The sequence below is a fragment of the Adiantum capillus-veneris genome, unplaced genomic scaffold (genome assembly GCF_014529385.1).
Source record: "Adiantum capillus-veneris isolate H3 unplaced genomic scaffold, ASM1452938v2 Hic_scaffold_846, whole genome shotgun sequence".
Classification (NCBI taxonomy): Eukaryota; Viridiplantae; Streptophyta; class Polypodiopsida; order Polypodiales; family Pteridaceae; genus Adiantum; species Adiantum capillus-veneris.
Genome location: NW_028221825.1, coordinates 13,937 through 26,986, shown reverse-complemented (window position 1 = coordinate 26,986; position 13,050 = coordinate 13,937). Strand labels below are relative to the sequence as shown.

The window sequence follows — 13,050 nt, the reverse complement described above, 5'->3', positions numbered from 1 at the left end:
ACACACACACACACACACACACACATTTGAAGGACTTGCCATATCTTACATGCAAATGGAATATTGAGGATGGTTTTTCTTTGATTGTACTTTGCCCACATTTTCACATGATAAATTGGGATTTTTCTTGGCATTCTTTGGTTATTAGTAGATGATTGTCATCTTTGTGCTTTGATTATTGAATTCCTCCTACACACACAACGTGAATGCAACATAGGTTTGCTTATCTAAGAGTGAATTGGGTCTTTGCTATTTTTCTCCTCTTGATACAAGCATTATCCCTATGGTGATGAAGATGATCCAATTGAAATAACATCTTTTTAGCAGTCTAAAAATAGAACCCTTGGTCCAATCGCAATAGGTTTCTCAAGATTTTAACCTTTGACATCCCATCTCCCTTGAAATGCTTCAAGCAACTCATATGTATAAACTGCATGAGAAATTAAGTTGTAATCAGCTTGGACAAAAGAAACTTAATTACATGAGAGTTATTAAAATTCAAAATTGAAAGCGTAACATTTAAACACATTAATAGTGATCTGTGTGTGAAGCAAAGTGCACTTAAAACTAGGGAAGTAGAGAAGTGTTAGGAGTTGTTTTGGGATGTGTTGCATGTATAGCTTCATGCAAATGTGCTGTTTATCCCTATCTATCCACAAACCATCACGAAGGTGGCAAAGTGGAATAGACTGGATGGTAAGTCGGTTTGAGCTATTGTGTGTACACACTCATACTTGTGTGTGGGCACTATATTGTGTACACCCATGTGCCATACGCATATGTGTATGTTGTCTATCTATCCATAAACCATCACGAAGGTGGCAAAGTGGAATATATTGGACGATAAGTCGGTTTGGACGATTGTGTGTACACACATACATGTGTGTGTGCCTATATTGTGTACACGAAGGTGGTAAAGTCGAATAGACCGGACGGTAAGTCGGTTTGAACTATTATGTGTACACACAATCATACATGTGTGTGTGCACTATATTGTGTACACCCATGTGCCACATGTATATGTGTATGCACTTGTATATCAAATATAGATAGGGTGGGTGTGCCAGCGATGCAAATTGGGAAATTAATAGTAGAAATGGACCCTTGATCCTATCGAAAGGATTACGATGGAGAGAATTACATAAGCATGGCATGTTTGTATTAATGGATTTTGATGCAGCTAAAACGAATTCATTCTCTTCCTGGTGTGTAATAATTGTGTGTGTGTGTATACGTATGTGCAGCAGTCTCACCATCTTCCTCGTACAGAATAGCATTCCGCTTGGCGGTGAGATTTAGCAGAATCATTATTCCTCTTCTCCGATGGCTTTGCATGGTGGCACCTTCTCTGGACATGCCTGCAGAAAAGATGCAGCAGATTCTCCGTGGTTTCTATGCTACTTTTCTGGCCTTCACGTCAAAAGGGTCCTCAGAAAGCACCAACAGAACGCATTCTCTCACAGAGTATGGCCTTCAAAGAAGCAACTCAGACGGTTGAAAGCTGCAGCATCATCATCATCAGCTTCATCTGAAACGGACTTCAATGCTATGACCCAAGTACAATGCAACCCAACACAGAGCTGGATCATACAAGAAGAATGCTAGATGCATCTTTGGATTGTACTTCCATGGATATGGACATGTTGCAAGCCTTGCACGAAACAGCTCGGATGTTCCATGTCGCAATAGAAGAGGAACAGTCGCTCACCAAAGGACCCTGGTTTGCAAAAGCATGGATAGGTGTCGATCACAGCGCTTGGATCAAATCAATAGCTTATCAGGTCCGAATCCAATCCTTTTTTGCTTATTCTTGCTCTTTAAGAGGCTATTGCACAAGGGTTTTTAAACCTTTTCTGCAGGCTGCTGTGCATGCTCTTATTGAAGCATTGCTGGATATTGCTCGAAGGCAAGAGAGCAGAAACTCTTCTGTGAGTTCAATGATACAAAAATGGTAGGATTGGACATTTCAAACCATTGTTTGTCCTGATGTCGCAACAACATGCAAAATGTAAAGACAATGCTGTTTTCTATGTAATCACACATTGAGTTTTTACAGTATGTTGCGGCTACAAAACCCACTAGAAGAATCTATACGACAGCATTTACGTGCAAGGGATCCAGCTGCGGAAGCATGGCTTTGGAATCAACAACACCCTGTTGCTGTTAATAATCTTTTGAGCAATTTGAAAGAAGGTTCTCGTTTTGCTGCTATGGATACAGTGTATGAAGTCTCTTGTTCCACATCCACATGGATTGACTATTTTCTTTTTATGAACAAGCTGTCACAAAGTTTTCTCGAGGTTCTAATTTGCTGATTCTTGAACAGAGATTCATGTGAGGCTTCCCAATTGTCAACAAACAAAAATGTTGGGTTTGGTTTGTTTATGCTATCGTTGAGCACTTTTGCATCAATTATGAAGCTTGGGACTGGGAAGCTTTCTTGTCTGGCCTTCTCATGCAATTTGGTGGAGGAGACTGGTTATCTGATGGACGGGCTTGTGGAGTTCTCATCAATTGAGTATGTGTATGAATTCACTTCAAGCATTGGCTTGAAAAATGAGTTTTTGAAACACTTTGGTTTGCGTGCTTCTTTGCACAACGTTGATTCCAAGAGTGACAACAAAGAGAGCCTTTTTTGGGTCGGATTAATCCGAAAATTGTTGAAAAGCTCCTTGACAAGGGAGGGGGTCCGCTCAAAATTGGCAGCCTCTTCGCAATCTGAGGTAAGATGCTATGCGTGACCTTGGTATTTGATATTCCTTGGACCTTTTCGAATAAGCACAGTTAACTTACTCAAGTTTGAATTTTGATGTGACCCTTGGTATTTGATGTTCCTTGGACCTTTTTGAATAAGCACAAGTTAACATACTTAAGTTTGAATTTTTGCATTCTGTATCGTGACGTGAAGCATGTATCTGATAGACTATAGAGAATAAGCTGGAAATCTGTAAAAGTGGCAGAGTTGTAGATGCCAATCTGAAAGCTGCTTATAGTTGGATTCTTCTTGGAAGCTGCCATGATGATGTGTAGTAACATCTTGGGTCCACCTGGGCTGGCTGGAAGTCCTCGTTGATGACTCTTACATGATGATAGATAGCCCTTGTTTTTTGGGCTCATAAAAACCATGATATGCATGTATCTCTATCCAGAGTCAAAGTGGCGGTGTAAGAGTTCATGCATAAGTGGGTAAGGAGGGTAGGGCTGGGATTCGAGCGTGCTTGATGCGCTCTCTCTTGTCTGGCCTGCTGATGGCGCACCCTGACCTCTATGATCCCCCTCTTATGTATCCTTGGGGCATGGTATCCTGGCACTTGTGGATTCCTGAGGGACCGGAGAGCCTCTGGCTGCTCTAGTTTGACCCCTCTGAGCTGTGCGATTGGGTGCAATAGCAGTCCTTTCAAAAAATTCTATGAGCTGACTGTTGCTCTCACAAAGTGCTGGCGTGGTTGCCTGAACGGACGACTGTAGCAATGACATGGCATGCAATACGGATGGGCTGAAGTATACGGACAGATGCAACTTCTTTGCTTCTTTTAAAAAAAAATAAGAGGCCAGCATCCTAGGTGTATCTCGGATGTTGAGAGAGGTTTCACAGACAAGATAGCATTTGTAATGTGCAACATAAGTGATTTATGGTGAATGCTCAGGTTGAGTGCTCAGTACGTACTCAAGGTTCCTTTTAGTGCATGAGAGTTCCTTTTACTTCATGTGAGAGATGTGCAGACTAGAGAGAGAAGAGAGAATGATATTGTGAGTGAAGTTTCTGAGAGTGATAGAGAGAGAAGACTAACACCGGATGGGGTCCCAAACTGCCCTCCAAGGCCCCCCCTCTCTATCGCTAGAGAGGTATTTTCTTTAGATTGCACAAATGCTGATACAATGGTCCTAGTTGCTGAAATGTTGATGGGATCTTGCTGAAAGTTCTTTGATTTGCGAGGCTTGAATGCAAAAATGCTAGGGGAACTGATGCGATGTGCAACTGACGATGAGGCTATGGGATGGCGGATGTCAAGGATGGTCTGAAAACTGAAAATGCTGGTGATAATCTGATGCTTGGGCTGAAATCTGAAAACGCTAGGCTGACCTAGATCTGCTATGTCGATCTGTTACTGTGGGTTGAAGACACTAGGGCTGATGCTTGGTCTGCTAGTGATGAGGGAATTGATGGGATGTGCAAGTGACGATGAGGCTATGGGATGGCTGATGTCGAGGATGGCTGAAAACTCGAAACGCTGGTGATAATCTGATGCTTGGGCTGAAATCTCAAAAAGCTAGGACTGGCCTGGATCTGCTATGTTGATCTGCTACTGTGGGTTGAAGACACTAGGGCCGATGCTTGGTTTGCTAGCGATGAGGGCTGATGGTTGAAAAACGCAATGCTGATGGTACCCTAGGAAAAACGCCAAGGCATGGTGCCGTTGGTACTTGTACTGCCGGTACCGGACTTATGCTTGAGAAGCTTATATATGGAAATAAAGCTGGGTCGGGCAATGCCAAAAAAAAACCCATGACTTCCATAACGCTGGCTAAATGTCACTCATAAATAAGTTAATAAACTCAGGTGCTTCACATGCAGGGTTAGTGATGCTAGACTATGTGAACACTCCTTAGTGCCTACACCTAGCAGACACTGGCTGAGCTCATGTGCAATCAGAGGGTATGCAACTACACTAAAGTGTCTGGGTATGCAAGTCCTGCATACAGATTCACAAGGGTGGTAGAACACTTCCTAGGCTGTCCTTGTCACGTGACACATCCAACCCTATGTGTTCGTGGACAAGCTACAACATGATCAGGGTTCAGTTAGTCCAGTCAGTCTAGATTAGAAGTGATCTGACACTTTTGTGAGTCTATTCGTAGACCGTGCATGCCCAGTCACTTAGTGTAGATGCATATCCTCTGGTTGCACACACCATGATCATAAGCATTCCCATCAGAATCCATCAAAATCCTTCAGGGGAATTTTCCAGTGCATTTAGCCTATTTTACCTAATTTTGACATTTTTCGCTTATTAATTTAAGTGACTTTCGTTAGAAAGTAGGTAGGGCAATTTCGCTAAGTTTGTATATAAGCAAACTAGAGCTAGCACTATTTGGCAGAAGACGCAACAGGAGCCAAGCTCAGCAGGCAACTTCTCAACAAGACCTTGGTGGATTCCCTCCAAGCGAGAAGAACCCTTGCCCTAGCGTTTTTCTCATCAGCAGATCCTCGCCAGAAGCAAGATCAGAGTCCAGACATAGCATTTTTGCATCAGCACCATCGCTAGCAAGTCCAGCCCTTTGGTGTTTTTGCAGAAGACGCAACAGGAGCCAAGCTCAGCAGGCAACTTCTCAACAAGACCTTGGTGGATTCCCTCCAAGCGAGAAGAACCCTTGCCCTAGCGTTTTTCTCATCAGCAGATCCTCGCCAGAAGCAAGATTAGAGTCCAGACATAGCGTTTTTGCATCAGCACCATCGCTAGCAAGTCCAGCCCTTTGGTGTTTTTGCATCAGATCCTCCCGCAAGATCCTCTCAAGCCTAGCGTTTTTGCAGAGCACCATCAGATAGCGTTTTTGCCTCATGACACCATCGCCATAGAACCTTACAGCTAGCGTTTTGGGAACTCATCTGCCTAGCGTTTTCAGCCATTATGACCTCAGCCTGCAGAGATTTCAGCAGCAGATAAAGACCAACAAGATTCAGCCTAAAGTGTAGTAGATTCAGCCCGGTAAGAACCTCTGTTTTCAGCCTAAAGACACCTCAGTTTTCAGCCCTAAACCTGCAGATTTTCAGCGTCAAAGACCCACCGAAAACAGTCCCCAAAATCAGCGTTTTTGGACCTGCAGCAGATTTCAGCCCATAGAGTTTTGGGACAGCAGATACAAGATTGCAGATTTCAGCCCTAGTGTCGGCCTTGTCATCCCCGTCGTCGTCGTCAACATAGCGTAGACTTGCATCAGTCTCATGCATACCGTTTGTACCAGTTTGTGCAATCATAAGTAGACCACTCTCACCGACGAGAGTGGGGCCTTCCGAGGAGGGTTTTACACAGTCTCTGGTGTCCTATCTCTCTTCTCTCAGTCTCATTCACTTGCACGCACAGCGTCCATTCACTTTGATTGTGATCATAGCATTCTCTCATTAAGAACGAAAGGCTCTACCTTCCATAAGAACACAAGGAACCCTTGAGCACAGTTTGGAGCACTCATCTTGAGCAAAGCGCAAACATTCATTCCGCTGCACCTAACATTGGTATCAGAGCTTTGACAGTGTTCTATATCACTCAAGGAAAGAACCACAAGAATCACAAGAATTTCTTTTTTTTCCTTGTTGCGGTCGCACGAACCCAAGTTCGCTTGGGCGTGTTGATTCCTAATCGTGTTTTTGAAGAGTGACAGGAACCCCAGGAAAGAAGGGCTTGTCCAGCCTCCCCTTGTGTCTCTTTTCACTCATTGAGAGCGGACCGTGCGCTTAGTGGCCGGCCAATCGACGTGAGGTGGGAAAAAGCAACCTTGGTGTGAGCGCAAGGCTGCCAAGGGGTGCGCCCACGGAAAGGAGTAGAACTCGGGTGAAGAGAAGATCCTTCTCAAACACGGTTTGCAATCGAAAGAAAACCTTAAGGACCTCAAGACCCTCAAGAATCTCAAGAACCTCAAGACCCTCAAGAGCCCAAGAACCCAAGACACTCAAGAACCCAAGTCGCTCTTGGACTTAAGAACCAAAGATCATAGTGCATGGTCGTCACCCGAAGCGGAATGGATACTTCGCATACAGGTGATGAGCATGAGAGAGGCGACGAAGAATTTTCTCCACCAAGAGATTTTTCTGACCCTCCCCCTTCGCCATCTACGCCACAAAGTGTACCAAACCCTATGGAGGCAATGCTCAAGCAGATGATGGACATGATGGCCAAACAAGAAGAGACTCGCATGAACATGATGGCCAAACAACAAGAAGCGAATCGAATTGCGTTAGCACAACAAGAAGCGAATCTCATTGCTTTAGAACGCGAGCGTGATGAACGAAACGAAAGAAAAGCAGAAAGAAAGGCCGAGTGTGAAGCTCAAAGAGTGGCCTTGGAGGTCGAGCGTGAGGCTCAAAGAGAACTACGCACTCAAGAGTTGGTTCGACAAGTACTTTCCTCGAAGTCCGAACCAGCCAAAGATCGTGGGAGTTCCTCAAGTGGCGCAAGCCACGATGCGGATTCCAATCATCCGATCACAGAGAAGTTGACTGTTAGTAAGTATGATGGTAAGATGGATGCTACGGTTATTCATTCTTGGTTGCATCAATTTAATGCTTATTTTGCGACAACTAAGAAGACATGAAATAGCAAAGTTTTGACGATAGCCATGTACCTTGCCGGTGATGCCATTAATTGGTACCACGCATGGCAAGAGGCACAGTTAGCTGCGCACCTAGAGGAAGCCGACGAATTCACGTCCCTTTCCTTCAATTGGGCTGATTTCCAAGACAAGCTCAAGGCGTGGTTTATGCCACCTCAGTACCTTGCACGATTGAAGGACGATTGGCACGCTCTCAAGAAAAATGGTATGCCGGTTATGTCTTTTTCTAATCGTGTTTTGCAGCTAGGTAACCAATTACGCAAGTCGGATGATGAACGCAAAGAGGCATTCCTTTATGGATTGGATGAGTATATCAAGTATGATGTCGAGGTGCTCGATCCAATCGATCTCAACAAGGCGGTAGTGATTGCTCTCGCGCAGGAGATGAAGCACAAGAAGGGAAAGCCTAAGGAGAACAAGACTTCCACAAGTACCTCGCAGACTTCTCAAAACCCTCAGAACGGTAAGAACGGTAAGAATGGTAGAATGGTAACTCTTCCAACCAATCTTCTAATAGTCTCTCAGAAAATAATTCTTCCAATGAATCTAAGGGTAAGGCTAACACAATTGCTAAACCTAAGCTTACTCCAGATGAAAAGGTGGCACAAGGAATTGTAGGAGGATACATCACGTCGGAAGAGCAAAGCACTTATTGTAAGGAAGGTCGTTGTTTTCATTGTCACATTAAGGGTCACATAAAAAGAACATGTCCTAAGCTTGAATCGAATGAATCTAAAGAATCCACAGAACCCACTGCTTCTGTCAATGCAATTAATGATAACACGAGTGTGCCCCAAGTTTCTCTTGACCCTCCCATTGATGATTCTCTCATTAAATGTTATGGTTAGGTGTCGGGGCAACGTTTTGTGATATTGTTTGACCCAGGTAGTATGCATGATGTGATCAGTCCCTAGAGCCCGCCTAGAAGTTAGTCAGAGATCCTCTCTCGAGGTCTCTGGCTTTGTTCCCGGTATGGACGCTCTCATCACGCAGGAGTGTCTTGTGTGTGTTGTTTGCAATTCAACAAGCTGCCTTCACTAGAAGATTTGTTGTCTCTCCTCTCTTAGGATGTGATATGATTTTGGGCATTCGATGGTTTCGTGATGTTAACCCTCTCATTGATTGGGAGGCTAACACTTTTACTCTCAATGCCAAAAGTGATTCTCCCATTGTCATTCGTGGAGAGGATTCTCTCCTCTCTCTCATTGCTAATATGCAGGACAAGATTGAAAGGATCGGGAAAAGGAGACTCTTTCAGTCTCTTCTTCTCCCAAGCATGACACACAGGAATTGCATGATGCTACGCATGATGATTTGGATGATAATGACAAGCATGATTATTTGCATAATCAAGATGTGATTTCTCACAAGCATGATGAGTTGCATAAAGAAGATGTGATTGTTTACAAGAAGGATGATGTGTTAGTTGATACTTTCTCTAGTGAAGCTAACCTCATTGCAGAGACGATCAATCACAAAGACCCGATCTTGGCTCTCGAGCCTAGGTCCAAAGACACCCCTCAGAAAGAACCCCTTCAGGAAGAACCGATCTTGGCTCTCGAGCCTAGGTCTCAAGAACCCTTACAGGAAGTATTATGTGTTCGCATGATTGATACGCACGCGTTGTTCGAGTGTTTCATTCGTGATCGTTTCTTGTATTTTAGTCAGCGTCTCTATGTGATCCCTTTTCCTAGGCATGACATATTGTACGTTGAGCACGTTTCACTCATGAATGAGCACGAATGTATGCGGATTGTTCATGAAAATCTGAAAAGTATGCATTCAAGGAAGTCACATTCCATCTTCTTCCTTGGCATGACACAGTTTCCGAACGAGCACATGAAAATATGAGCACCAAGCATAGGCATTTCCGTTGTGAATTGCCACGGTTGATTGCTCTAGATCGTAAGAGAAAGATTCGATCTCATTGTTTGCGTGTGTGTGGTGAACGGTTTAGCACTCCGTCTCTTTGTTCATCTACATTATTGCATGCACAGTCTTTGAGGAAGACAATATTTTTTCCACTCACTTTACATGGAATAGGTATGTTCATGGTTTTGTGTTGGAAATGGGTTCAGGAATTTTCAGCCATGGAGATTCTTAAGAAAAAAAAGCATGACTCTCGACGAAGTTGAAGCATTGAAGAAGATTCAGAAGACTTTGTGTCACTTTCGGCGCGGCCCAAAGAAGCAAGCTTTGCAGACCTTTATGAAGTTCAAGTACCGCACGACCCACACATCAGAGTGGGCCGGCGAAGAGTCCCTTCCAGGATTGCGGATGCTATTGGCGATCTCCCTCGACGCCATACAGTTCGGTACCGGTACCTCACTTTGAAAACGAGGGGATGTCACGTGACAGCCTAAATCCGTACAACCTGCCACGTCATCAACCAACGTAATTGTCGGAAATCTGCCAGCTTTTCCTCTGTGTGTGGGTCTTGCTTTATTTTAATCCTTTATGTCACTTGGGGCCCCATCGGACGGGGTCCCCTTAAGTTGGTAGGACTTCTTCTTCTGTTACTTGTTCTTCTTAGGGTTTAGGCCCCTCGGCCGGCATCTGCAAGTTGGCTCTCTTCTTCAGGGCTTTGACACGTCAGCAATTTGTGACATGTACTCTCTCATGTGATTTGTTTGAGTGCATGAATGAAAGACGAAATGACTGCAGCATTTCGGTCTTGAGAATCTATAGACATAAGAATTAGCTAATTCGACATCACCGAGGTCCGGGATGGATCTATGTGCGATTGCTAAATACGTTGCCAAGAATCATGGTCTTAGCTTTGGAATCAATTTTTATGTGATTGATTTGATGTGAATGTGCACTGATTGTGTCGTCTTTGTGCAAGTGCTAGATCTGTGTTGTCTAGTGCTTTGGTACTTAGAGTCAGTGTCTACCGAACTTGTGCGTGAGTATGTATTGTACACAATAGAGAGTTTGGTGGTTCGACTTCCCCAGGTTGAGGGCGGCTTTCCTTTGCTCATTTGCCGACCATTGTTGCGGCACATTAAAGCACTTCATGACTGGGGCAATGACGCTATGTGGATACATACTCTAGGCGCCCCAATGAAACCCATTCGCCTTGAAGGAGGCATGGACCCAATAGTTCATCATAGTTCCTGTGATAGAAACTTAGTTTGTTGGTTCTTTAGAGCAAAGTCTAATAATGAATTAAACTTAAACAAATCTACTCCTACTTGGGCATTCATAATGTAAGTAGGGATGTCACTGTCGTTAAGCTATGCATGATAAGATGATGATCTTTCCCTTTCTGTTTGGACAAGCAGCGAAGTTAAGGTCACATGTTGTTAAATTTTAAATTTTGTTCGATGTGGTTATGTATATGTTCATCTTAGATGGGTACATTGTAGAATCTTCTTTGTTCCATATGATAATTTAAGAATTGTTTTTTGTCTTGTGTTGCTGTATGAGTTTGAAATGTAGGAAGTAAGTCTTTGCACCATCTTGTGCTTGTTGTGAATGCCTTTAAAATGCAGTTCTTTTCAAAAGTTTATTCATGTAACCTTCTCTGATCTATTTTGCCCACCTTTCTTTCCTAAGTCATTTTTGAGTAATTGTTTTTCTTTTTCTTTGAAAAACATATATATTGGTTTTAAACGAATGAAACTCTTCTGATGAAGTTTATATGAGAAACTCTATGTGCATTGACTGATCTCTATGATGCCTGTTGTAGGTTCTTGATCGCAGTCTGGTAGTTTTTGCATTCTTTACTGCTCTGGGAAGGAGAGCGCGCTCATTTTTGTCATCTAGGAAAGTACAGATCGATGACGATCTGATAGGATTATTAAGGTACCCTCATATATCATACTGGTTAAACATAAAAAGGATAATTCCTTTATGCATTTATGAATTCAAATAGTTTTTGCCTTTGCAGATACTTAGAGGGTGGTTATGTTACTTTTTGCCCAGAGTTGGCAACTTTGGCAACATATCAGCTGTTTGTGGAGGTTGAAAGATTCTGTTGATATTATGTTCATTTATATTACGCAATCGAGGTGTTAAAAACAAAAATAAAAAATGTCCACAAATCATGTCTTATGGATTGTTACATTTGTGAATTCTCTTGACAGGTGGCTAGTGAAGAGTTAGAATGGCTATCATTCTTTGAACAAAATAGTTTGCGATTGATTGAGAAGTCAAAAATTACAAAGGGTGAAGAAGAGCAAGTTACCTACTCCCACTCTACAATAGCCTACTATTTGCACACCTGTCTCTGCATCTATCATTCTCTCATGATGAATTATCAACAACAAGGATTATCTGCTCTGACCCAAAACAATCCATGGGAGATTTTTAGACTCTGAGTACTTAATTGTTTAGGATAATACCCCTAATGCGGGCTTTCTGGAAATCATTAATGAACCGCAATGCATCTGGAAAACTGCTCTCTAAGGAGTATCTAACAATCAAGTCTACTAAACTCTCTCAATGAGATCAAGCTCTGTCTCAGCTGAGGAACATAGCGCACATGCCGTAGTGTGTATCATGCACACTGGGCAAAGACAAACAAACATCTCCTGCACCTGCAATGTCAAATGCCAAACCATTGGCTAAGTGTAGACAATCAAAACTCCCACTAGAGAAGGTGGTAACCAGTCACGACGATGTGATATGGAAAACTGCATCCTCATCTAGCAACGAACGTGGAGAAGTCACTGCTCAAAGACATGTAATTAGGAGGAATGATAAAAGTAAATGTGACATCACCATCACTGACATATGAAGCCACTACTCTAGCACGTGTCAAAACTCATGTGCACCATGCATAGATCTCCATTGCCGTTTCATACGCCTGAAACAACGGCGCATAATGTGCCCTATCTGATCGCAAGAACGAGACCGTCGTCTCTCAATGTCACACATGTTTGCTGCCATATGTGAACGCCAAAATGGCAACAAAGTGGGAGATCACTCGACCACTATGCAATCATGAAAATCATGACCAAACGCATCAAAATCGATGCTCACATATGCATAAAATAACTCCACAATCTGCTATATGCAAGCATAAACTGGGACAAATTGCTCATCCGAGTGTAAAGTGCATAACCATATACGCAAGTAGAGAGCAAACTAGCTCAAAACGCATCCCAAAAGAGTAAAAGAGGCTTCCCATGCCAAAATATCTAGTGCATACTTTGCATGATAGTAAATTGGATGCACCTATGTCTAGTTGTACTTAATCAGGTTCTTGCCATGCATCATATGCATTCGATTGTTATCTTTGGTTGTTTCTAGTTTATGTGATGAAGAGGAACCTTTTTCTGTTGATGAAGCACAAAATTCAAAAAATTGGATGGTTTCCAAGCAATTAGAATGTGATGCACTTATAGAGAATGACACATGGAATTTATGTGATTTTCCTCTTGGCTAAAAAAAATTGGTGCACAGTGGGTGCTGAGATTAATTGCAACAAGGCTAAGCAGATGTTGAGATTAATCGCTACAAGGCTAGGCTTGTTGCAAAAGGTTATGCACAACAGAAAGACATTGACTATGAAGAGACTTTTGCTTCCACTTGTCGTATGACTATTATTCATTTTCTATGTGCATTGACAACTCATTTTGGATGAAATGTACATCAATCAGACATTTTTATTGCTTTCTTGAATGGTGATATGTTTGAGGAAGTATATGTAACACAGCCTCACGGTTTTGTTAGAAAAGGTCAAGAAAATAAAATGTGTATATATAAGAAAGATTTTTT

The 13,050-nt window shown here is 42.7% G+C and overlaps 1 pseudogene; it reads left to right on the top strand.

The window, feature by feature from the left end:
* The first annotated feature begins 1,027 nt into the window (after positions 1-1,027).
* On the top strand, positions 1,028-11,648 carry LOC147416532 (uncharacterized; annotated as a pseudogene).
* The last annotated feature ends 1,402 nt before the right edge of the window (positions 11,649-13,050 follow it).